Below are 23,502 nucleotides of genomic sequence, written 5' to 3' on the forward strand. Positions count from 1 at the left end.
GAGCCCTTCATGCCCTCTGCACCCCTGCAAACCGGGGCACCCACCACTGCCACAGCACACGGACCATACGCCATTGGGGATTAGACCTGCTAGGAAAGACCAACCAGCTTCACAAGCAACTTAAAGAGCTGTGGGATTTTGCCTTGATGGTGCAGTGGATCCCGATGCAGCATCGGGGATGGAAGCACAGCAGCCCAGCTCTGCCCCAGCTTGGGCAGCGCAGCTGTTGGGGAGATAACTGCATTAACCTTGGCCAGCCCCGGTTCTCTTAACTGCTTACCTTGGGTTGATGCTGGAACCGGGGGCTAGTGGGAAAGGGCTGGGGTTTTATTAAACCCAGGCTTGTTTTTCATAAAATTGGAGATTAAACTAATAATATTACTCTGCTGCTGTATAAACCTTTACGTCCTTGGGCTTTAATAAATTTTGCAATGGAGAGAAAGATTATCAGCTGTATTTTGGAACTAATGGAAAACAGCTTGGGTGCAGCAGCTTGGGTGAGCGCAGGAGGGAGGGGTGAAGGGACCTGCCCTCGCCCCCCCCCTGCAGCTGGCTCCTGTGCCACCCAGCACTGATGCTTCTCCAGCTGTTTTGCCAAATTCTGTTCTGACTGATGCTGAGGGCAGTAATCCCAGCCTGCTCCGAGCTACCTGCAGCAGGGCAGCTCTGCAGGAGCAAAACTACACGTACCCCACAGGCAGCGGGGACCCCGAATGTCAGGGTCTTAATGGCCCAGTTCTGCTCCAAGGTGGTGTCACTGCCACTGCAGCCACATTTCTAACCCTTCCTTGCAATCCTCACCCTGCAGCACTGCTGCATGGAGGTGGGAGCATGCAAAATTCCTCCTCAAATAGAGAAGCCTTGCTCCCTCCACTTCACCTGCCGGCAGCTCCAGCTCTTCGGTGTCATACAGGCATGGGAGACACTCGGAGAAACCACGAGCAAAGCTTTGCCTAGCCAGGTCCCATGCTGGAAAATGAAAAAGGAGTTGCAATTTACACTTTAAATGAGTTAATGCTCATGAAGTGCTCTTGTATCCGTGCAGGCAGTTGTCAAGCCAATGGAACAAAATGCTAATTCAGCTCTGCAATCAATGGTGCCTTTCTTGGAAGTGGCTAGATAATTACGTCTAAACAGAAATGAGTTTTTAAAAGAGGTAAACAGCTGAAATTCATTACCTCCCTCTCCAGTTCTTTGGAGTAAATTGGTGACATTGGCAAATGCAGGAGGTCGCTGGGGGTGGCCCATGGGCAAGTTCAGGTACCACTGGTAGCCGTGATGCCTGTTGCAGGGAAGGACATGATACCACGCTCCACACTGGATTTCACTGGCATGAAGAAGACTTACAGCACCAGAGGATGCAATTATAACCAAAAACTCATCAGATGTAAGTCTGACCCGAGTTGGACGGGGGTCATGTCCCCAACACTGACCCATGCAAGCCCCTGTGGAGGAATGTGCCTGCAGGGAACAGCAGAGCTTGGGCCAAACAGAGCTGCAGGCCACCAGCCTACCCCCCGATGCACCAGGTCTCTGAAAGGATATTTATTTACCAATGTCTTGCTTACTGAAGAAAAAAGATCAGTTAGAGCTATTTGGAAAGATTGCAGCAAACTGTGGTCTTTCCTGGAGAGATAATTACTCATCTGGTTTCCCCATCTAATAAGCACACTTCAGCAATAATGAAGCCCCTCCTCAGCACCACTTACAGCTTTCAAAAGAGAGTGTCAGCAAAACACCAGGAAAAAGTCACAGCCCTGGGACGCACAGGGATGTTAGCAAAGCTTTGCGGGAAATGCTTCAAACTCAACCTCTCAGATTTTTCCCAGGTGCGCAGACACAAACAAGACCCACAACGCCCACAGTGAGCAGCCAGGCACAGGGCTGGGCTCAACGCTGGGGATGCCCCCCTTCCTGCAGCCACCCCCGCCACGTGAAAACCTGAAGTGTGTTTTGCTGGGAGCACACGTGCCCGACCCGGGCTCTTAGCAAGTGTTCTTGCCAGCAGAGCAGGAGAGCCAACTGGGAGAGCAGGGCTGCGGGGGGCTCTCAGACATCAGACTGGCATTCAGAGGCGAGGGTCCCGGGGTCCCCAGGGGAACACTGGCTGCTCGGGGAGTTTGGGAGTTTGCTGCTGTCTGTGGGGAAGCTCCCCCTGACCCAAGCAGGATTGCAGCAAGCCCAAGGAGAACTAATACTGACCTGGATGCTGAACCGAGCGTGCAGAGGGGTTTTGGCTGCTGGCTGCTCTTTACTCTGGCTAAAGGGTTATAGAAGTCAGTGGCTGTTTGCAATGGAGAGCGATAGCTACCAGCCAGAGCGAGGTGAAGGCTGCCGAGAGCCTCTGTGAACTGGCCTTTAAATTTTGATAGAAACCATCTGGACCTGAACCGGCTCCTTTTTGTGTTTGTCTCCTGAGGGTGCTGCAGGGAAGAGGCTTTTTGCTCAGAGCACTGATGGGCATTTTAACGTTAAGCTGCAACAGCGATCAACGGTGTTTAGGGTTTAGTATTAGGTCAAGCACATCTGTAAACTCGACCAGCTCTGGCCCCAGTCCAGAACAGCACTTAAACGTGGCTGCTTCTGTAGATTTTGCCCAGGCTTAATGAGCGGGCAGGACAGTAAATGGGGGGGGAGGGGTGGGGAGCCTGATGCATCGGGAGGGGAGGATGCAGTGCTGCTGCCTGATGGCAGGGAGAGGATGGGGTCAGCACGGAGTGGTAAGGCAGGAGGGGAATCCCCAGGGGATCACCCTGGGGTGTTATTTACCCACATTTCAGAGGCAAGTCAGGACCAAGGAAGTATGTAGTGACAGTAACTGATGGCACAGAGATGATTAAACAGTTTTTCAAGTTCTGCCAGTGCAGCTGTCTGTCTCAGTTTTCTCCTAAAAAGTACTACCTTGGCTTTATTTGCCAATAGCGAATGAACCCAGGGCTTTCAGCTTTAATTAGGCAGTTCTGTGGCAACGAGAAGTTGGCATCTTGAGCAGGTAGGACAGCAGGGCTGAGTGAGGAACAACCCACATCTGGTGGGCCTCCCAGTCAGTGACAAAACAAAGATAAAACAGGGCGTTCAAATAAAAGCGAAGGGCATCGCAGGAGCACGCAGCTGCAGGGAGGTTTCCAGGCTCAGCGCAGAAGCTGGAAAGGAATAAATAAGGGGCCAATGCAGCGATTCCCACCTCGGGCTGAACCTGTTCTGGGCTGTATATGGCAACATCCTTCTCTTGCATTGGAGAATTGTCCGTCATGACATGGGTATAAAACCAAACGCCAGACAGGTGGCAATTCATGTGCAAGCACAGGGTGGCTGGGAAAAACGAGAAACGACACTCACATGAAGTGGCACGGGTAATCCCTTTGAAAAGCCTTTGCAGTGCTCCTCTGGGAGAACTTGTCTCATGGCTTCGGTACTAATGTACTCAATGTTCGAGTCATTAAACATGCATAATAAACCCAGGGAAATACCTAGACCCATTTCTCTAGGTTAGTTCTGGGCCTTTTTCAGATGTGACTGCAGGGGCCGAAGGTTTAGTTTGCTGGCAGGGGGAGATGGCACCCAATTGTCCTTTTGGGAGCTGCTCTGGCCTCCAGCCTGACAGCTCTGCTGCCTTCCCAGCCGCCCAGGAGCGTTCACTGGCCTCACTTCTCCCGAAAAGGAGGACATCTCAAGTTGTGGACACTGGCACTTGAGGCTCTTCCTAACTTTTCCTTGTGTGTCTCCTCCTCCAGGGATTTTCTGGCAGCTCCAGCCACCAGCACACAGCCAACCTGGTTAAGATCCCAAGCTGCAGTGCTCTTAACCTGATGAAAACCCTTAAGACCTGGTGGTACTAAAACTCATTTAGCGTAGTTAATTGCAGCTGTAATGAACACAGATCTTGCACCCCCGTGGTTTTGATGTGATTGCTTTCTCTACCTGTTCTCATCAAGAAACTCTGGATAGGATATCCCAGGCTCGCCCTGTTGTAGCCAAGAGATGCCTTGGCTACACCTGCAGATGGGTGTGATGCTACAAGGCAGTCTCCTCTCTCGGCCACTGGTCCATGGCAGTCACACTCATGGTGGTACATGAGGTGGGCACACTGCATTGCATCCCTCACTCTGCCCATGGGTAATGCATTTCTACACACTGCTCCCTCCTACCACCCCAGCTGCTCAGCACCTGCGCTGGGAAGGCCCCGCTGTTTCTGTCAATGGCAAAGACAGAGCTCCCCAGCTACGAAGCTGCCCACATCTGTAAAATCTTGTGTGGCACAGATTCTCAAAATCATCTGGAAGACTTACCCCACTGACCTATAGTGTTTCTTTGAGTTCAGCTGCAGCTCATGAAGCAAACCTGTCCTCTAGAAGACTTCTGTGCCCTTCTCCACGCACTGAATGGAGGTGAGAATGGCAACAGCCTTCTCTTTTGGTTTTAACATCAGGACCAGAGTTTTCCATGTTTCTCATTATAAATACCAGTTTGGGGACCAGGACATCAGCATCTCCTGTGCATCTCTGCCTCTCAATGGCTTCAGCCCACAGCCCAGTTGTACCCAGTTCTCCTGTAGCTTACGACCACACACAGGGCATAACTGCTAATGAGCTGATGCTCTGGCTAAACTCATTTTTCACCATGAAGCCATTAGAAAGTTCCCAGTCTGTTTGCAACCAAAACCAAAGCCATACAGTAATAGTGCTATCCCCAACAACAAAAAAAAAAACAACCAAAAACCAAAAAACCCCAAAAAACAAACCCCAGAATTCTTCAAAAAAATTGCCCCTAACCAGCTCTAAGCAGCAGAAAGTCCCCAGCCTCACAAGGGGGCTGGCCACCACTTCTACTCACGAGTCAGATTCCATAACCCACTTTTCTCCACCCAAGATGTTGCACCGTCTGTAACACCAGACTCGGCATGACAGAGCCCTCGGTCCCTGTTGTGTGTCAGGACCTGCTGGTTCCTGACTGATGGAAATGACCCCTCTCCCCGGGGCAGGACATCATGGTTTGGTGCTCAGAGCTGTAATATTTAGTATTGTTCCTCTCTTGACCACACTTTGCTGCGGCCGTCGCAGGGCTGCGGTGACAGCGAAATTTGCTTGGCCATGCTGAACAGCCAAACAACTTTTCCAGAAAGAAAAATATTTTGCTGTTTCCAGATTCTGCACTGAATAAAAATAACTCTCAGTTACCCTCTCAATTAGTCGAATGTCATGAAATGTGCATCTAATTGTGCCTTTCTTGCCTCAAATTATCTCGGCTCGGTGCCCGGGAGCCCCCTGGTACGGCAGGGCACCACGCCGGGGCTGATCCCTGTGGGAGGGCAGCTAGGATGGGGGCAGCAGGGCAGCCCAGCCAGTGAGGGCTGCGGGGGGAAGGGAAAAAGGGTTTGGGGGAAAAAAGGGAGAGAAAGACATTGCAAAGGCAGAGGAAGGGAAAGCCCTGGGCCACTGTGTGTGTCTGGGGGGGACCGGAGCAGAAGTGGGGTGCAGAGCTGTACAACTTGCTTCAGAAAGAGTAAGACTGAAAATTCAGAAGAAGCTCTAGCTCTAAGGCACGTGGAGAAATATATTTGACTTTAAAAAAAAAGAAATCCAAGAAGAAAAAAGAACGTTTGCTTGTCTAGAATTCATTAATTGCAACTGACTTAAATTTGGGAATTGTGCTTCACTGCCCAATAAACTGATGGAAAATATTTAACCAAAGAATTGATGGGGAAAGCCTGTAATGCCCATCACAGAGAGGCACACCGACACCATGCGCCCGCACGCAGCCGTGCTGCCGATGCGCAGCTCCCCGGTGGCCGCATCCCCCTCGGTGGCACGAAGCCACGTGGAGGAGGTGACACCCACGCTGGCTCCCAGGGAGCCCTACAGCAGCACTTGCTCTTAATTCTCTCTGGCTGTCGTCTCCTTTTTTTCTCTCTGGGCGATGAATAATGAGAATAAAAATGAGAAAGAAAGCGGTATGACAGTCAATTACTGCCTTTGTGATTAACCACCCAAGAACAGCCCCTGCTCAAAACAGCACTTGATGCTCCTTTTAAGTGAAACCATTCCGCTAGATCCCACGATGGACATTTAAACAGGAAGACAAAGTATCCGCTGATTTATTTTCTTGTTTTCTTATATAATCACAGCTTCCTAAATGTTAATGACTCCACACTACGCAACTGCCAGCAGTATTTGCATACGAGCCTTGCTTCTGTATGGGTGAATGCACATCGCTCTCACTAGCAGAGGTGTTGGGGGGGAAGGAGAATATTGCAGCGCTTGGGGCTTCTCACTGGAGGAAAGGAGCCTGCGGCTCTTTGCTGACAAAGGCAAGAAGCTCAGCTGCTCAGCCCCTGAGGGTTTCAGCATGGGGTGACAAAGCTGGGACAAAATGCAAAATGCAGCCTCCTAGGATTCAGGTCAGGAGCCGGGGGCTGCAGGGGGATGCTGAGTCTCGCAGCAGCCCTGGGAGGTCCTGCCAGCCTGGACCAAAACACCCAAACTGACATCAGTCCACCCTTTCCCTGGAAAAGAACACCAGCAAAAAGGAGAAAACTGTCTCTATGGAGAGAGGTAAGAGCTCCAAGGAAAAAATTTTTCCCCAGCATCCAATTCAAGGTTTTGTTATTCCTTATTAGCACATCAGGAAGAGCAGGATACCTAAAGCAAGGAAAGTCTCCCATACCCAGAGACTGGCGCTGGCCGCACACGTTCAAATCACACACTGAAGATACAAAAAACTAACGGAACTGCCCACCCAGCACACATTAATCCAGCGCCCCGACACAGCACCGTGCCCAGATTCCAAGAAAGAAAAGCAGGATCTCTGTTCAAGGTGAGCAAAGTATTGAACCTGATTGTTTCACTGCAGATTTCTGCTTGTCTTTGCATTCATTTCCTAAAAAGACCCGATTTCTACCAACTTAGTTTTGACCAGAACGAGCACCTACCCATGTAACCCCATTTGGAGTGCATTTTCCTCCACCCAGGTCTGCTTTTGTATGTACAGGAATTTGCGTTGATGGGCACAGGACCAGCACAGGATGCAGCCAGCAGCTCGGCTTTACAGTGGTGTTTGGGAAAACCACTTTGCGTCTCGGTTCCCCCATCTCTACAACCAGGAGGAAGCAAACAACCTCTTTTTACGAAGTGCTGTGAGCCCAAGTGATAGGAAAAAGTAAAGTCTAGATATCAACGTTGATTAAACTTCAGCACTTTACCCCCAAAAGTTCTGACCTTCCCCATTGTCCTCACCTAAATTCACCAGTCTGGGACCAAAGTCATTTGGCCCATCTCTTCTCCCTGGTTTTGTCCAAACATATGATAAAATCACATTACGATGACCCACGATCACCACCAGAACAAACACTGCTACAACGAGAAATCTCATTTTGGGGTTACATCAGGGTTTCAAACGAAATGTAATCCCTGCTCCTGACATTTGGGTTGCGAGGCAACCTGTCTGTATTGTAATGGCTTTCTCCAAGGCTTCTCCTGTTCTAAAGTCTCGGGGATTCCCTCTGTAATTAGGGATTCAGTTTTCCGACAGCTAAACTTTGGTGCCGTACTTGGTGACCCTATTGCCACCACGAACACTCCCGCGCTCAACAGCCAAGCAAACCAACCAACCAACCCACCCACCCCAAGTTATTTTAACTCTGCCTGAAGTAATTTTAACCCTTTGGGGAATCCAGCCAATACATTTTCCCTCCCCACAAATCACCTGCCACAGTTTTCATTGCAAAGTGCTGGCTGCGGCTGCCTGACCCCTGAGATACTTAAACACAGCTTTTACCTACCTTTTTTTTTTTTTTTTTTCCCCCCTGGGAGAACTGCGTCTCCAAAGAAGTTACAGGTTACCTGGAAGTTTATAGCACTGCACTGTAAGATGAGCAAAAATTTAAATTCTCTTTATCAGACCTTGTGCTGGTCTCGCACAGCTCAGAAGATGCCAGCCTGCGTGTTGCTTCCAATAAAATATTCTGAATGAAGGTCCCATTTAGAAATGCTTACGAATATGTATTAAATGATTATTAGAAGCAATGACTGTGCATTCTTTAAGAGCTTATTGTAAATCATCTCGCAATAAAATACAGCAAAAATAAACTCTCAACCACTGATGCTTTAATAAGCTGCAATAAAAACACATATCAGAGCCTGTAAAGCTGCTGAGCATTAACTACCTGCAGCTTTAAGGCACTAATTTAAGTCTGTTCAACACCTTCAGCCTGCAAACACTTGGGCACCCCTCAGGGAGCTGGGAGCAAGGGGATCTGCTCCTGTTCATGGGTGCTCAGCCCCATGGGACCCCTGGTCAGGCAGGAGCAGGACCCCCCCCCCCGCCTGACATTAAAAAGCTGGCAGTAAGGGAAACCTGGAGCATCCCAAGTGCTGGGAAAGGAGAGGTTGTGCAGGGAGGGCCAAGCACCAGGCAGAGCCACCGGTTGCACAAGAAACTTGCTCCTGATAAATTTGCTCCAGGTGAAACTGCAAAGCTGCTGTGTTTTTTCTGCACAAGGATCACAGCACATCTGAGCCCTGTGGCTTGGACGGTGGGCAATGATGGTCAAGTTTGGGGCAGAGGGAAAGAGTCAGGAGCCATCCCAGCGGATCTGCAGCCCTCCCAGGGCTGGGGCTGAGCCTCCTGGATGTAAGAGTGGAGAACAGGCTCCCATGTCACCTTAAAACCAAAACACCAGCAGACAAAGGCACCTCCCCGCACACATCCTGGTTGCAGACAGTCCCAGCCTTTTCAAGCATTTTACTCCCACAAACACCCCTGTCCTGTGAATGAATTCTGCATGAGCAACAGCTTTTGCCTCCTTCCCAAATGCAACTCTGGGATACACCTAAAAACACTGGGGTGCAAACGGGAGCTCTGCTCGCCCCTGTGCAAAGTTCCCCCAGCCAAGCTCCCAGGAGCCACCCAGGCAGCTGCTCTGTTCATCCCCTTCTTGCTTACTGATGGCAAGGAATCATTCCACTGAATCATTTTATGGTTTATTATTTCTAGCAAGCCTGAGAAAAGAAATCACTTCATTTAACTCAAGAGATCTGCTGTGCCTGTCTCTCGGGGACATCCATACTGCTGCATCGCATCTCAGCTGAGCTGAGCCATGGGCACCTCTGCCTGCGGGTGCTGCCCGTGTTGCTGGTGAACCTGGTACTACCTCGAGATTTTTACCTCCCTCTGGGAAATCACAGTTGGGTTTGAGTTCTTAAAATTAATGGCTGGTGCATCCCTCGGTCCCTGTTTGCTGAGAGCAATCTGCAAACACAGTGAGAATGAGCAGCACAGTCCACTGACATTTCCCCGCTTGAGCTCTTCTCCTTTTTCTGGTTTCTTACTTGGCAAAACAAGTTTCCACAGAAGATGGCTGGTTGGGTAGCAATAACAAAATCTGGGTTGCCAAAAAAAGGAAGACGAAATTAAAAGGATTTTCACCAGTCACTGACTGGGAATCGCGAGATGCTTTGGTGGGAATCTTCCTTCCGATCCATCCTGGGTTCCATTCTGCTGATCGGTGGCTCTTTTACCCTCTCTGGAAAATTTGTCCATGAAGTCCACTTGTACAGAAAGGAAAAACCCCACAGCCAGCAACATCCCGTGCTGGGCTGGTTTCTGTTTATCCCAATCACTGCTTGCTGCTTGGGAGCAAACTTCTGACCTTTTAAATTGCCGAGAACTCCTAGATTACACCGATAACAGTTAAGAGCTTTTAAGGAAAAGCTCCTGGTGTTTGTTTCCAAGGCCCCTTCGATCTCTGGGCTGCCCCTGTAACTGTTTGCTGGGGATTTCAATAGGACACCGCCAATTTTTTCAGCTCCTCCAAGGAGATGGGGCCGGAGTGAAGGGGGAGGCAGAGCATGGGCATCGCCGCCATGCCAGGGTCACTCAGGAAAGCCCCAGCGCTCGGGTCATTTTCAATTAAATTATCAGGAGGATTGCAGCATCCTCCTCTGCTGGGGGTGAGAGAGGAGCAAGCCAAATGCCTAGCTATTTTGTAACCCTAGTTTTTATGAGACTTTATTGCAAGCTGCTCTGAAAACAAACAAACAATCTGTAAGAGCAGAGGAGCTGGCTGAAATGCTGACGGCTGCCTTCGGTTCCAAACAGAAATGGGAAATACCTGCAGACTGGAGCAATTGGCTCCAAGTAATTTTCACTGAGAGACAGAACGAGGTTTCAGCAAAGCAAAGGGAAACACAGGGCAGGTGGCTCATCAGAGCCGCTTTCATGTTGCAAAACTACCTTCCCTCCATCATTTCTCTGAAGAGGGAATTTTGCCTTGCAGGGAGGAGCGGACCGTGCCTGAGCCTGGATGCCAAATTGCATTTTGATGATACCTTTCATTCCCCAAACGAAAAGGACTGGAACAGCAGCTGTAATTTAGCCCTGGTCGCTGAGCCCACCCGATGGAGAACGCTGCCCCACCGCTTCTGGAAAGCCCCCCCCTTCCTGCCACCCTTTGCTTTTCTCTGCAGGAAGGGTTTCTATGGGGGGAAACCAACCCAGGGAAGGAAAATGTGTTGAAATTATGCAAAGAGCTTTCACAGCTGAGAATAGCAGCCCTTCATCTATGCTGTCATCTGCTGTTTAGAGGTAAGCAAGCCAGTCCTCTGTGCGCCCGGGGACACCGGCAAGAAGCTGCCCAGCACGGCTGACCAGGACTTACAGACAAGGAAGGGTCATAAAAGTGCCAGATGTTAATGGTGAAATCATTAACCAGCATCAATTGTAGCCCAGCACAGGACCTGCACAGCACTGAAGCATCATATGTTCCCTCCAGGACTGAAACAATGCTCTGTCAAGTATTACAGCACAAAACTTGCCTGGCTTCACCTGAGAACCAGAAGTCAAGGGTTATTCCCTCAGAAATAGGTCTCCCCGGGATCCCAGTTCCAGCAAACAGCAGCAGCAGAGCATCCATTCGAGGCAGGGCTATAACGGCACACGGGGGTGGCACTGGGCTGTGCAGGAGGCACCACCGGTAATGACCAGCATCAGAGAGCTTTGCATTTCAGCTGCAGCGCTGCCTTCGCCAATTAGCACTCTGGTAATTGATTAGGCCAGTCTCGATCACCAGTAGGCTGATCTGATATTTGTCTGGCCCGAAATGGGGGATGCAGTAAAAGACATTTTCTGCAGTCAGGAATTGCGCTAAGGCTCCTTGGGCAGGAGTCTCCTGACTTTCAGCACATGCTGGAGATGATCATGTTTCTTGCCCAGATGACCAGATGGGCTGAGGGGTGGCTGTGATGGATGGTCCCAATTTACCTGGACAAAAGAAGGCACTTTTGCATGTTATGGCCAACTTGCACTGCAGGCACTTTGCTAAAAGGTGGTGTCAAGTCTGAGGGCTGGGGATGTTTCAAGGCATCAAAAGACCCTGATAACAAAATCAGACAAAAACCTAGACCCGGAAATCCTCTGTGCACTTCATTTTCGGCACTTACATAACCTGATGGATGAACCAAGTGAAGAGCAAAGGGCTGCAGAGTGGGACCTCCTGGCCCCCACGTTCCCAGCCCAGACTCATGGACAGATAGCTGTGACAAATAGTCACATTTTGAGGTCTCCATCCAAGCACCCAACCTGCCGCTGCTGACCGAGCACCATGCGTATGCCCCCGTGTGATGGCACCAAGCTGGCATAAGCATGAATCAGATTTATTGTCTGAAAGGCAGCACAGCGGGAGGCTGGAAGCCAATGCCTGGGGACGGCTGATAGCGGAGCAGCCGTTTCACCTCTGTTGACGGCACAGCCCATCAATCCTGCAGAGTGGCAAACGCAGAACTGCCTCCAAATCTATATTAACCCATGCTAATGTGGCAGCCCCGGACAGCACCGGCGTACAGCTCAATCAAAGTGTCAGAATATGAATGAAATTAGGATTTGATGAAATTGCATTTACAGCGTAGCAGTGACAGCAAGGGCATGTGCATCTGTATCCCCTTCTCATCTCCCATGCCTCACCAGAGCAGTCGGAGATAAATTTGCTGAAGGCTCCAGGAGCTCAGCAGTAACAATATATCTCACTTTTCTGTCTTTCATGAGGACACAGCGATGGCTCGTTCAGGAAAGCCTAGGAGATACCTGCTGTCAATGAAACCTAAATATCTGCCCATGCTTCCTGAAACCCCAGAGACTGCAAAGAGAAGGGAACAGAAGAAGAACAAACTGCTCAAATCCTGGATCCCAGCAGAGCTACACTCCTGGACCTGCTGCCCTGCCATCCTCACCAGGACGGTGCTGGTTTCCACCAGCAAAGTCATCAACCCAGAAGCCCTGGTGAGGGGCTGCTAAGAAGATGAGGCTGCATCACGGATGATGAATCTTGGCTCAGGAGCTTTTGCCCAGGGATCCGCTGCCCTGCATACACGTGCCTGAAACCTCAGTGACCAGCTCAAGTTCCCCATCGCTCTTGTTAAAGCCTCCAGTTCAATTTAGCAACATGCATTTAGCACAAGATTAAAAACCTGAGTCTTGCACCCTGCAGTCTGCAGGCAAAAAGCAAAAATGCTGCTGAGATAAACACGTGGCACAGAGCCCTCCACAGCCACCATAAATTCTTTTGAAACATTAATATTAATTATTAACTATGTTCCACTGCATTATCTCTTCTCATCCCCTTCAATGCAACTTCCTTGTCTCGCAGATTTGAAAGTGAGTATGAGTGGCATAAAACGTTAATACTTGGGGACAACATCTAAGTAAACAGATAAAAGCATCCCACCCCTTCCTTTATCCGTCTCATGATTTATTCTGTTTTTGCATCCGCCATACAGTTGTTTTGCAATGACAAAGTTGCATCTTTCACAAAACACAGAAACACAAGTCCACTTTGAGTCGTGACTAAACAGTCCCTTGAAGGATTAAAAATAAGGGAAAAATCTGAGGTTTTCTTCCCTGCCAACCAAATTCAGTGTATTAAAATCTGAGATGAAGGCCACGGCAGCAAAGAACATTTTGAAATGGCAGAAAGTATGTGCCAAAGGAGATGTGGTTGTTTCAGGGCACAGGGGTGGTCAGGGATGAATTTTTTGTTGTTGTTTTACTCCGATTTGAAGAAATAGCTTGAAACAGTCAGAACAGACTTGGACTAAATCACCACGGGGTAGATCAGAGGTAGACCAGGCATCTGCTGTGCCTGCACTGGATCAATTCAAAGCCCGTTGTCCCTCTTCCCAGGCTCCAGAAAACATGGTTTTACATGGCTCAGACTTCCTCGGGCACCACATTACTGGTTCAAAAAAACAGGGTACACCATTCATTTAAAAACTAATCAGCAAGATAATCCCCCCTGCACCAAAAGAGAGCAGATGTGGCTGACCCACGGCGAAGAGCAGTCTGCAGACGCAGCAGGACACACCGTGGCTGCAGCTCACTGAAGCTGATCCCACAGAGTCATCAAGTCCTCCTACTTCAGATGTTTTATCAGCATCGTCATCAGAAGGGAATGACTTTGGTCTCTCCCTCTCGGCAGCTCTTATCTGCCCTTTGCATTGCTTGAGCCCATTGCTTGTTTGTTTGCTCTCTCTCCAGCTGGAGACAGAGCTTGAACTGAAAAATATTTGCATTCCAGTTCAGAGTCATTGCAAAGGCCTCCAGACCTCTTCTTCCTAAGACCTGGAACATCTTTGCGTTTAAGATCTTATTGGTTGCAGAAAACCTAAAGAAACCCCTCAAAGCCACTTGTCTGTGGTGCTCACGAACAGGGCATGAATTAAAATGCATATAAACCCTGCAAGCCCTCGGGCTTGGGTGAAGCAACCCCATCTGCTGCTCTCGGTGCATTTCTACCCTCGTTATTTCTTTAATTAAAGTGGGATTGCTCCATTGTGGCGAGAGGAATGCAAGAGCCTGCTACCCTTTCAAGGAATCCCAAGAATATTTGCAAGGGAGCTCTGTTTTTCCTTGGTTTGCAAGAAGCTCGTGCCTACTGAGCAATTTTACTAAAAATACAGGGAGTGTTTTGACATTGAATGGTGCCAGAAATACACCCCGGCCGCAGTGTAACAGGGGAAGCATATGCTAGGCTCCGTTTCAAGGTCTTCTCCAAAAGCTGGGCTGGGAGGTTGGGGGTGGAGAACGTGCTTTAAAATAGCATTTTGCAAACTTCTGGGGAGGTTATTGGCAATAGAACATGTAATTCTGGAAACATCTTAGCAATTAAAAGTGACTAACTGCAAGAGAAGGATTTCCCCCGTTACCTCATTTGGTTTTATCAATGCGGTGCCTTCCCCTGCTTGCACCATGCCCTGTACCTCACCGCGTGCAATGCCCCATGTCCCCGCGCGCCTGCACCATCAGCCTTCAGCTTAATTGCTTCTGACAATCTACCCATCACTACCTAATCACTTGTCATCTTTAAGTGGCAATTTTGCCTTTCCTTTTTGTCCCCCCACCCCCTCCACAGTACATCACCAACTCAATTAAAGCTTAGCTGTAAAAATTAACACCTGCATAGATAGAGACAGAGCTGGATCCAGCAAAGGGGCTTTGCTCCCTGATCTGCTGAGCACGGCTCCGGTGGGCACCCGAAGAGCGATCCTGTGTTCTTGCTGTTCCCTATATTCCACCGCAAGCAGCTGAGTTTCATGCCATGGAATGCTTCCACCAAGAAACCCCCTCAAACGTGGTTTGTAGCTTTGTACCAAGTTTAGCATCTCTCCTGCAGCGTCCCCCTGATCCAGTTACAAACGACAAGGTCACAATGAGCTTTTGCAAACAAGTTTGCAAAAAAGATGAGCTGAAGCAAACGGGAGCTGAAGCCCCTTGGGCAGGAGAGGATGCACCATGCCCCGGCTCCACAGAAGGGCATCTCGGCTCTTGATTTGCAAATTATTACAGCCTGGCACTTGCTATTTCAGATTTCTTTGTAACTGTGGGGTGCGGGTCTCCATGTAGCACACAGGAGGGGAAATAGCAAAACTACAGCCTCCCTGGTCTCATCATTCCCAAGGTTTGGGTAGAAAAAAAGGGCAGGAGCCGCTGGGCTTTTGTTAGGGACCCAAGCGGGGAGGAGGAGAGGAGAGGACACGAGGAAGGGGACTTTAGTTTCTCTGGTGTTTTATCTAAATTGAAGGTTACAGACTGACAGCTCCAAATGAGGAATTGCTGAATGTTGGCCTCCTCACTGTCAGAGCCTAAGAAAGTGTGACAGAAGTGGTGAGTGTGAATTTTAATGTTTTATTTTGCCTGATCTTGGGAAAGCTTCCCTCATTTGCATTTGAATTTCCTTAGTAAATTATTCTGACTTCGCTCCCCCCCCCACCCCCCCCCCCCCCCCCACTCCCCCCCACACACCCCCCCCACCCCGGCTCCAAGGAACAACATCTGGAGTGTTACAACAATACCTGCAATTTTTAGGTACTTCTGAAGGATGGGAATGGGTAAGGGGCAGCCCTGCTGACTGACCTAAACAGCAAAAGCCACCCCTGTGTCCTGAAATCTGCTATCAGCAGCCTTGTGCAGCACAGATCAAATGCCATTTAGAGGAGTTTGGGGCTTCAGCAGGACCTCAGCAGAGCTCAAAGTGCCTTCAGAAAATTGAGGAATGTCCCCGTTCTACCCTGACTGAGCAGCTGCCTCCTCCCTGCCAGGCTCTCGCTCCACACAGGGATACACACTCAGCAAGGGGCTGGAGAACATGGCTTGGCATTAGCCATAAGAAACAGGGCTGCCACCGCGGTCCTTGGCCTCAGCCGCTTATCAGCATTGTGCCTGGCCCGCTCGCGCTGCTTCATTACATGGTTCTGTGCCAGGTTCCTCAACCTGCAGGGCTTCAAAATTCGTTAAAACCTTCAAGGAGTCCCAGCAAAATTAGGACTAAATCTATATGCTAAGGCTTGCAGGTGGGTCAGGGTTCTCCTGCAGCACTCCCAGTATTCCCAGCCCCTTGCCAAGGCTGCAGCTGCCCAGGGACCTTTGCCCAGTGTCTCGCTGTGTTGGGCGCTGATCTGGGGACCTGCGACTTCCAGCCAGGGCCCAAAGCTCCGCTGAACAGCCCGCCTGCCTGCCGTTTTGACAGAGGGCTGGTGTTAGCAGTGAGCCAACAACCACCGTGGGGTACAGCTGACTGTATGCAGTTCTCAAGCTAACTTGACCGGGTGCAGAAACACGGCAGAGCTCGAGCCCCCCAGCATGGTGTGTCTTACAGCACACCCCCTCTCATTTTGCTATAAACCTGCATATAACATATAATCACTGTATGCATCTTCCAATCTATTTTTTTTTTTTCCCAAAAAAAGAAAAACCACCTAGCAATGGTGTTGCAATCACCTAAGGACAACTAGCTGTACTGGCTGGGGCCAAACGGATCAGTACATACAAATGTAAGCTCAGCAGCCAACCCATTAACTCCCAAATCAATTCAGGTGAGCACTCAGGGAAGGAGTTTTTGCACCTCCCATGCTGCGCCTTGCCAGGTATCCCTCCCCCCAACTCCTCGCCCTTATCTGGTAAGAGGCTTTGCTGGGACAACAAGATTTGAGCCTGTTTTATGCACTAAAATGCTCATGTTGCTGATAAGACTCAAACCGACTTACCAAAACGCATTACCATGAGCAAAGGGGAACAGCAACATCCATGGAAGAGAAAAATCTTGGAGGTTTACGAGATGCACCAGGACAGATCTGGCTCCAGCGGTCTGGGAGCTGCCAAGTGCTGGAGGCAGGGCTGCCAGTCGAGGTAACACCGTTACATGCTCGCTCTGCTCCTCACCCATCACTGGGTGATATTTCACTTTGTTTACTAGGAATTGTTAACCGAGTGAAAGCAATAAACCCAATAATATAGAGAGTGAAGGGGTATGTGCAAGGACATATGTCAAGAAGTTTCTGCAAAGTGGGGCAGCAGTTTCCAGCCCTGGACCTGAGTTTTCAGAGAACAGACTATCACCCAGCAACCCTTTGCAACCCTGCATTTGATTGGGTTGGAAGAGAAACCCAGGAGTGATCGTAAAAAATTGGGGTTATTTTCACACATTTCTGTGGAGTGAGTTTTCTAGCTCTCCTGTCACTTCCACAGAACAGTAATTGGATTCCCCAGACTTTATCAATGTCTGTGAAATTTTGAGACACACAAAACACTTCTTCTTTACCAGCAGTTTCTTCAGCCAGCATAGCACTATCAAACTGGGAGCAGCTGACCCCAGCCCAGAGCTGGACCCAAGCAGCAACACAAGGCTTCTGCACGGCCCACTGCTCCTCCATCCTTTCCATCACCTGCTTTTTCTTTCTCCCTAAAATTGCTGGTGGTTTTGGTTGCAGCCTCCACTCGGGAAATGGCAACCCAGACAGCCCTTCGGCCATCCCTTGATTCAGAGAGCTGAGGTGTGGAAAAGAAGCTATCAACCCCATATGGATGTGTCCACATGGGCAACCATGCAAATGCCTTTGGGCAAAGCATCCCACCCCTGCAAAGCTGCTCAGAAGGGCTGGAGACAATTTCCCAGTTGCACAACCCTGGGGAGAAAGGTCGGGTCCTTCGCACCCTTACAATTCTCTTTTTTGACAGCTCCCATCACCATGTCATCATTTTTAACACCAGAGTGACCACATTTGAGTGGTTTCTGTGGAAGATGGCTTCTCACACCCTGGTCTGCTCAACGTGCTTCAAAAAGCCACAGAGGAACAAGATTGTAATGGAAGGGAAGAGAAAAGCCATTTTCATCAAGATAATACTGCAGTTACAACAGCCACACTCCAGCTCAGCACACCCCTCCAGGCTCACGGCAGAGCACGCGACTGGCCGGCTGTGTCTTTGGGATAAAAGCAATGACCAGTTTTAAGCCCTGCTCCAGCCCTGACCTGTTGCCATGTTAACTCATCTCCATGAAAGCCTTAAACGCAGCCCTTGTCATCCGACCGCTTTTGGATGGAGCAAGCGGCGCCGACTTCTCTGCCACGTCACCCTGGCGATTTACTCCCCATAACAGCCTTATCTTTTCCATGGTGTTTCCTTTTTCTGGGTTAAGATTACCGAATGAAAAAGCGGCAGCCAGGTCTAATTCATTGAACCAACTCATTTCCACGGCTCTTACTGCACACTCTGCTTCAGATGAACAACGAATAAGCTTAAAGAACAATACTCACTCTTAATTAAATGGTGCTGCAAAAAATATGCATTGGTGTTGGACCATGGCCATGCTGCTTAAGATTTATTAAATTTGACAGTTTAATATGCTCTGAATATCCCTGCTCCTTCATAAGTAGTGCTCAGAAAACAGTTTAAATATGCTTTCAATTTAATTATACTTCATGCCTACTTCCCTCGTTGTCAGCAGAGCGGTGTGCCACGAGCTGATCTTGCCGGCAAAGCTCCTGCTCAGACAGGAGGGCAGTAAAGCTGTGCCAGGTTCCAGCAGCAGCCACAGAGCAAAGCAGCGCCGATGTGAGCCGGCACATCCCCGAGGCACGCGGAGGCTGGCGGCCACAGTGGCCACCTCCATGTAGCCTTGGCCAAGGCCACCGAGGCTGCCCTGCCAGGAGCAGCCGCTGCAGCCACGGCGGTGCTGAAGCTCTGAAATGAGCTGCTGGACTGGGGCCAGCATCCTCCCACCATTGGCAGCTGCTGGCATTTCCCAGCTCAGAAACGCACCGGGAGATGAACGGGCGCAGAGCCCCATCCTGCACTTATAAGACTCACTTATTGTGCTTCCCTGCGGCACCTCGATTTCTGCTCTAAAAGGGAACCCAGTGTCCAGACCTACCAACCACGAGATGTGCTCTTGATTCAACAAAATACAAGACATACGCCTCACTTCAGTGCTTAACATGCCATCCACCTGACTGCACGCTAAGTCAAGGCTTCAGAAATTAAACACATGGTTAAGAGAAAAGGTCCCAATGAGTGGTCTCAGAATTCATAGAAATAAGGACTTGAAAATAATTCCTCCCTTCCCCAACTGCTTGGACATGTCTTTGAAAGTTGACAGCAAAGAGACAAAGCTGCCAGCACTCAAGTCACTGATAGATTAATTATTCCCACGTTTAGAAGAGAGATACCTAATTTAATCAAACACACTTCAGAAAGCACTAATTGCTGTAGAAGTGACTATCATTTACCTAAAGGGCAGCTACACTCAGAGAAGCAGAAGTGGCTTTGCTTTCACCCCACCACCATCGCCTTCCGTTATCTGACAGCTACTCATGACATCACAGACGTGGACAAACTGCCCCATAATTATGAACCATCTTCCAAAGAGCCAGGAAACTCTGGAGAAACAGGAACTGAAGCTACACCACAACATATCCCTTTGGTTCTGTGAGCTAGTGGCAGACCTGGCAATGAGTGATGGCTTGAGGGGAACTGCCTCCCTTCCCAAACGTATGATGAGCTTTGGGGATGCAGGCGGAGAGTCCTGGTCCTAAGCCTGGAAGACACACGCACCCTTGCCCAGTCCCTCACGGTTGAAGACAAGCACTGTCGGGGAAAGACCTGAAAAATTACATTTTTACTGATACAGGAGGAATGTGGATTTGAAGAGCTTTGATGATATCAAGACAGACGTGTGAGTTTATGCAAGCAGACATAATAAGCCCAATCCCTAGATTACTTTCCACCAGTGGAGGATTTTGGCTTCTGGCTTTCTCTCGTCTGTGAATTACGACTTCCTTTTACAACGCCCTGCTATTACAAGGAGTGGCAATAACAAGGAGGCACTTCATTCTTCCTATCATCTTATTCTCTCTGCTGCATTTACGGGTTTCTGCCCTGCACAGTGGATTCATCACCTCGCCGTGCTGCGGGCTCAGCTGCTGGCACATCCCTGCAGCACAGCACCTTGGAGCACCTCGGAGCTGCCAATGGGTTTATCCTATAGCACCTTACGGAAAGCTACTTTGGCAGAGATTATCCGCTCGTTAAGCACAAAGAAAGCAGGACATAATGAGGTTGAGTGACTGGCACAAGATCACACAGGGAACTAATCGCTTCTGTGTCCTCCCTGGGGGCTTCAGCATCTGCCTTTCAGAGCGGAGCATGTGCATGAGGGCAATGGAGGGAGGACAGGAGATGCGACAGTGCTGACTGTGCGATCCCAAGAGCTTTGCAGAGCGGTTACTTAATGGTGGACAAGTCCCCAGCCATGGTGATTCAGCAGTCACCCCAATCCTCCAACCACTGGACACCAACATGCTTTGAAGCAAGGAAATCCTGCGACATTAAGAGCTCCTGCATCACAGGCAGGGAATGCGGCACAGCTTAGAGCAATAGATCTAGGGATGGGGCTAAAACCAATTGAAAAAGGCTCTTCTTCTCCACCCTTTAATTATGGAGCACTTGTACTACAGTGACCTTCAGGGAGAGCAGGGGTTGAACTAAGGACTGCCCGAACTGGCCACCAAAATTCTTCCTTTTATGGCCCAGCAGCTTCACACAGTGCTAAATCCAATATTCTTTGGGAAACTGAATTGCCCAGTGTTGTCATAGGCTGTCCTTATTTAATCACGTTAAAAGCCATGGAGATAGTATTATTCTGGATTAGAGATGAATAAGGCTTTTAAAAACAAACTCAAACCAAACCAATCTGCTTATAAAAAAAAGCATTACAATAAGTAAAAGTCAAATTGTTGCTATCAAATGCATTCTAAACCAATAAAACTTGTAAATGCAGAACTGTCGGGCCATGAAAGGGCTTGTGGAGGAGACAATCTTTCCCCAAGTTGCAGCATTTATACATCATTTATAGCATGATAAATGACAGCGAGTAATTTGGGTCAGTGCTTAAGACATTAAACCGTTGCTGCAAACCTTTGGATTTAACAAGCTTTGGGACTTAGCAGGCACGGGATAAAGCAGCAGAAGTTTATATACTTCCAGGGACATTCGTTTTCCCTGCTACGCTGCACCTTGGAAAGTCCTGTAATACAGCACCTCGGTCCCTTTTTGGGGCCGTCCCTTGAATGGAACTTGATGAACAGGGTGAAGATGAAGGGTGACATTTTCAAACTGCCAGGAGATTTAGGAAGCTGAGCCTTGCTGGAGGTAACGTATGCACTTGCAACCCACCCCGGCGAGGCTTGTGGCCCTTGCAGACCCTGGCGAGAGGCTGTGGCTGATGCAGAAGCATTTCTGAAAAACCACGGTGGAGTAAAACAAAGACAAGAAATTAGAAGTTCTGATTTCCCCCCGTTATGGTTTCGTAGATTATTTTGACGAGGTTCCTGTAGCTCCCCAGTGCAGTACTGATACCAGTATGGAATTATTCACTACTGGCATGTGCTACTGATGCATGAACTGAAGCTTATTTATATTTTTTTCACTTTTTTTAAAGTCATTATGGGCAGATGCTACATGGGACAGACCAAAGCCTTTGGAGCAATGCCTCATCTTTGTGCAACACTAAAACAGTCGGACTCTGCTACTTCTGGTATGCTACAGAATAGCATGAAGTAGTGTGGGGAAAAAAAACTCTCTGCAGAAAATTCCCAACAAAAAGCTTTGAATTCTTAAAGGAAAGTTCTGAAATACCCAATGACACCAAATTCAGAAAACAAAAAGTGTTCATTTTATCAATCCCCTTCAGGATTTTTTTTAATTGACACATTTTGGAAAAGCATATACATTAATTGAGAGCAAAGAAACTGATTCTATTCAAAAGAGATTGACTAGAAAACTCACTGGTCCTGCAGTCCCCAAAATTGCCTTTTACTTCAAAATCTTGGCTCACCCTGTGCCTGCAATACCGCAGAATGGCAGTGGTTTGATTTTACAACCAACACTTGTTCTGGTGCTCAGATCATCAATTTAAAAGCACTTTAAGACTGCCAGCTGATGTACATCAATATTATATATTACTTTTATCGGCAACAAGTGTAACGACACTGAAAGCCCTACGGTGACGCACACGAGGCATCACAAGATGCCTTCTGCAGGGAGGCTGGAGAGAAGTTAGCAGCGTCCTTGGCCATATGGCTGGGATATAAAGCTCCTCCTAAAGCTGAGGCTTGGAGAAAGCCCAACTCCATCGCAATTTAATCCAGCTCGCTGGGTCCCTGGTTGTTTACCTGATGGGTAGGAGCAAAGCACTCCGGTCCTCACTGCAGCGGGGCAGCAGCATTGGAGCCGCCTTGAATGCCCAATGACCGCAGCATTGCAACACGATGCTGGAGGTGAGACCTGCTCCTCTGGATGCTGCTAAATGATGGGAACCCACAGAAAGACATTTTCTTAATTCTTCAGTATAAAAGGAGAAGGTATTAAATTCCTTCTTATAAATCATAAAATATCTCAAGCTGGAAGGGACCCATAGGGATCACAGAATGGTTTGGGTTGGAAGGGACCTTTAAAGGTCAGCTAGTCCAACCCACTGCCACAGGCAAGGACCCCTTCCACCAGCCCAGAGTGCCCCCAGCCCCGTCCAGCCTGGCCTTGAGCGCTGCCAGGGATGGGGCATCTACAGCATCTCTGGGCAGCCTGGGCCAGTCTTTCACCACCCCCATCTTAAAAAATTTCCTCCTTATATCTAGTCTGAACGTATCCTTTAGTTAACGTACCCTCTTTTAGTTTAAAACCATTCCCCCTTGTCCTTTCAAGGTGTCCTACACCCTGCTGCTCACAGGGAGTCTCATGCTGCATCTGTGCACGCCTGGCATAGCTGTTGCTCCGGCAGCAGTGCTGGGTGCACGGGGAGATGGGTGCATGGGGCAAACTACCCCTGGAGCTCACTCTTCAGAGACGCTGTGCCATGTTTGTTGTTCAGAGATCCCAATCACCCTTTTGCTCACGGGGAGTCCCCCCAGTTTCAAAAGCTGGTTTCACACCAAAGAAAAGAGAAACCCAGCACAGAGCCAAGAGCTCTGGCCAGCAGATGTGTGTGTCCCTGCGGCCGCCGAGCAGAGCATCACTGCCACCACTGAGCTCCGGGGCTGCTTGTTTTAACATGGGTTTACAGGGGAGTCCCACAGCCCTCACCTCTTCTGCTTCTGCTGCCTGATGGAGCTTGTACAATTAATAAACCCCTCTCCAGCTCTTCCAGTGAACCCCCAACCACACATTGGCACAGGCTCAGCCATTCAAAATGCCATTTACTCCCACCAATATTCAGCAACAGTGAGGATTTGGAGACCAGCTCGACATTTGTGATGATTTCTACTTAAAACATTTCGGCACTTAGACATTCCTATGGGTTCCTGTTCAGCCAAGCACTTAAGCATGTATGCAACATTAAGCATTTCAGACTAAAAATCTGTCGGGCTGGACACACGATAAGCTAATTGCTTTCTGAAACCCTAATCCTGCCATACTGTACCAAGAGAGACCCACAGAAGCTTTTCAATAAAGTAAATAATGGTGGTACCCAGCCACCTCTTCTCCGCTCCGTCAATAAGTGATGCAGATGGAGCTGCAGAGATGGGAAATCCCATTTGCGAGCCATAAAGTTTGTTCTTGCTGGGAAGGGCTGAGGATGCACGCCTCAGCTCCCCACCACTAGCACCCCAACACCTGATGGTGGCCGATGCATGTGTTTTGGCAGGGTCAGCGAAAGGGGGACCCACTGGAGGCACTTTGGCTCGG

At 49.1% G+C, this 23,502-nt stretch overlaps 1 protein-coding gene across 1 annotated transcript in view; it reads right to left on the bottom strand.

The window, feature by feature from the left end:
- The window catches only part of CACNA1H (calcium voltage-gated channel subunit alpha1 H), a 254,734-nt gene that overhangs the window by 148,886 nt on the left and 82,346 nt on the right, over positions 1-23,502 (bottom strand). The window lies entirely within an intron of this gene.

Source organism: Falco naumanni, chromosome 4 (genome assembly GCF_017639655.2).
Source record: "Falco naumanni isolate bFalNau1 chromosome 4, bFalNau1.pat, whole genome shotgun sequence".
NCBI classification, from domain to species: Eukaryota; Metazoa; Chordata; class Aves; order Falconiformes; family Falconidae; genus Falco; species Falco naumanni.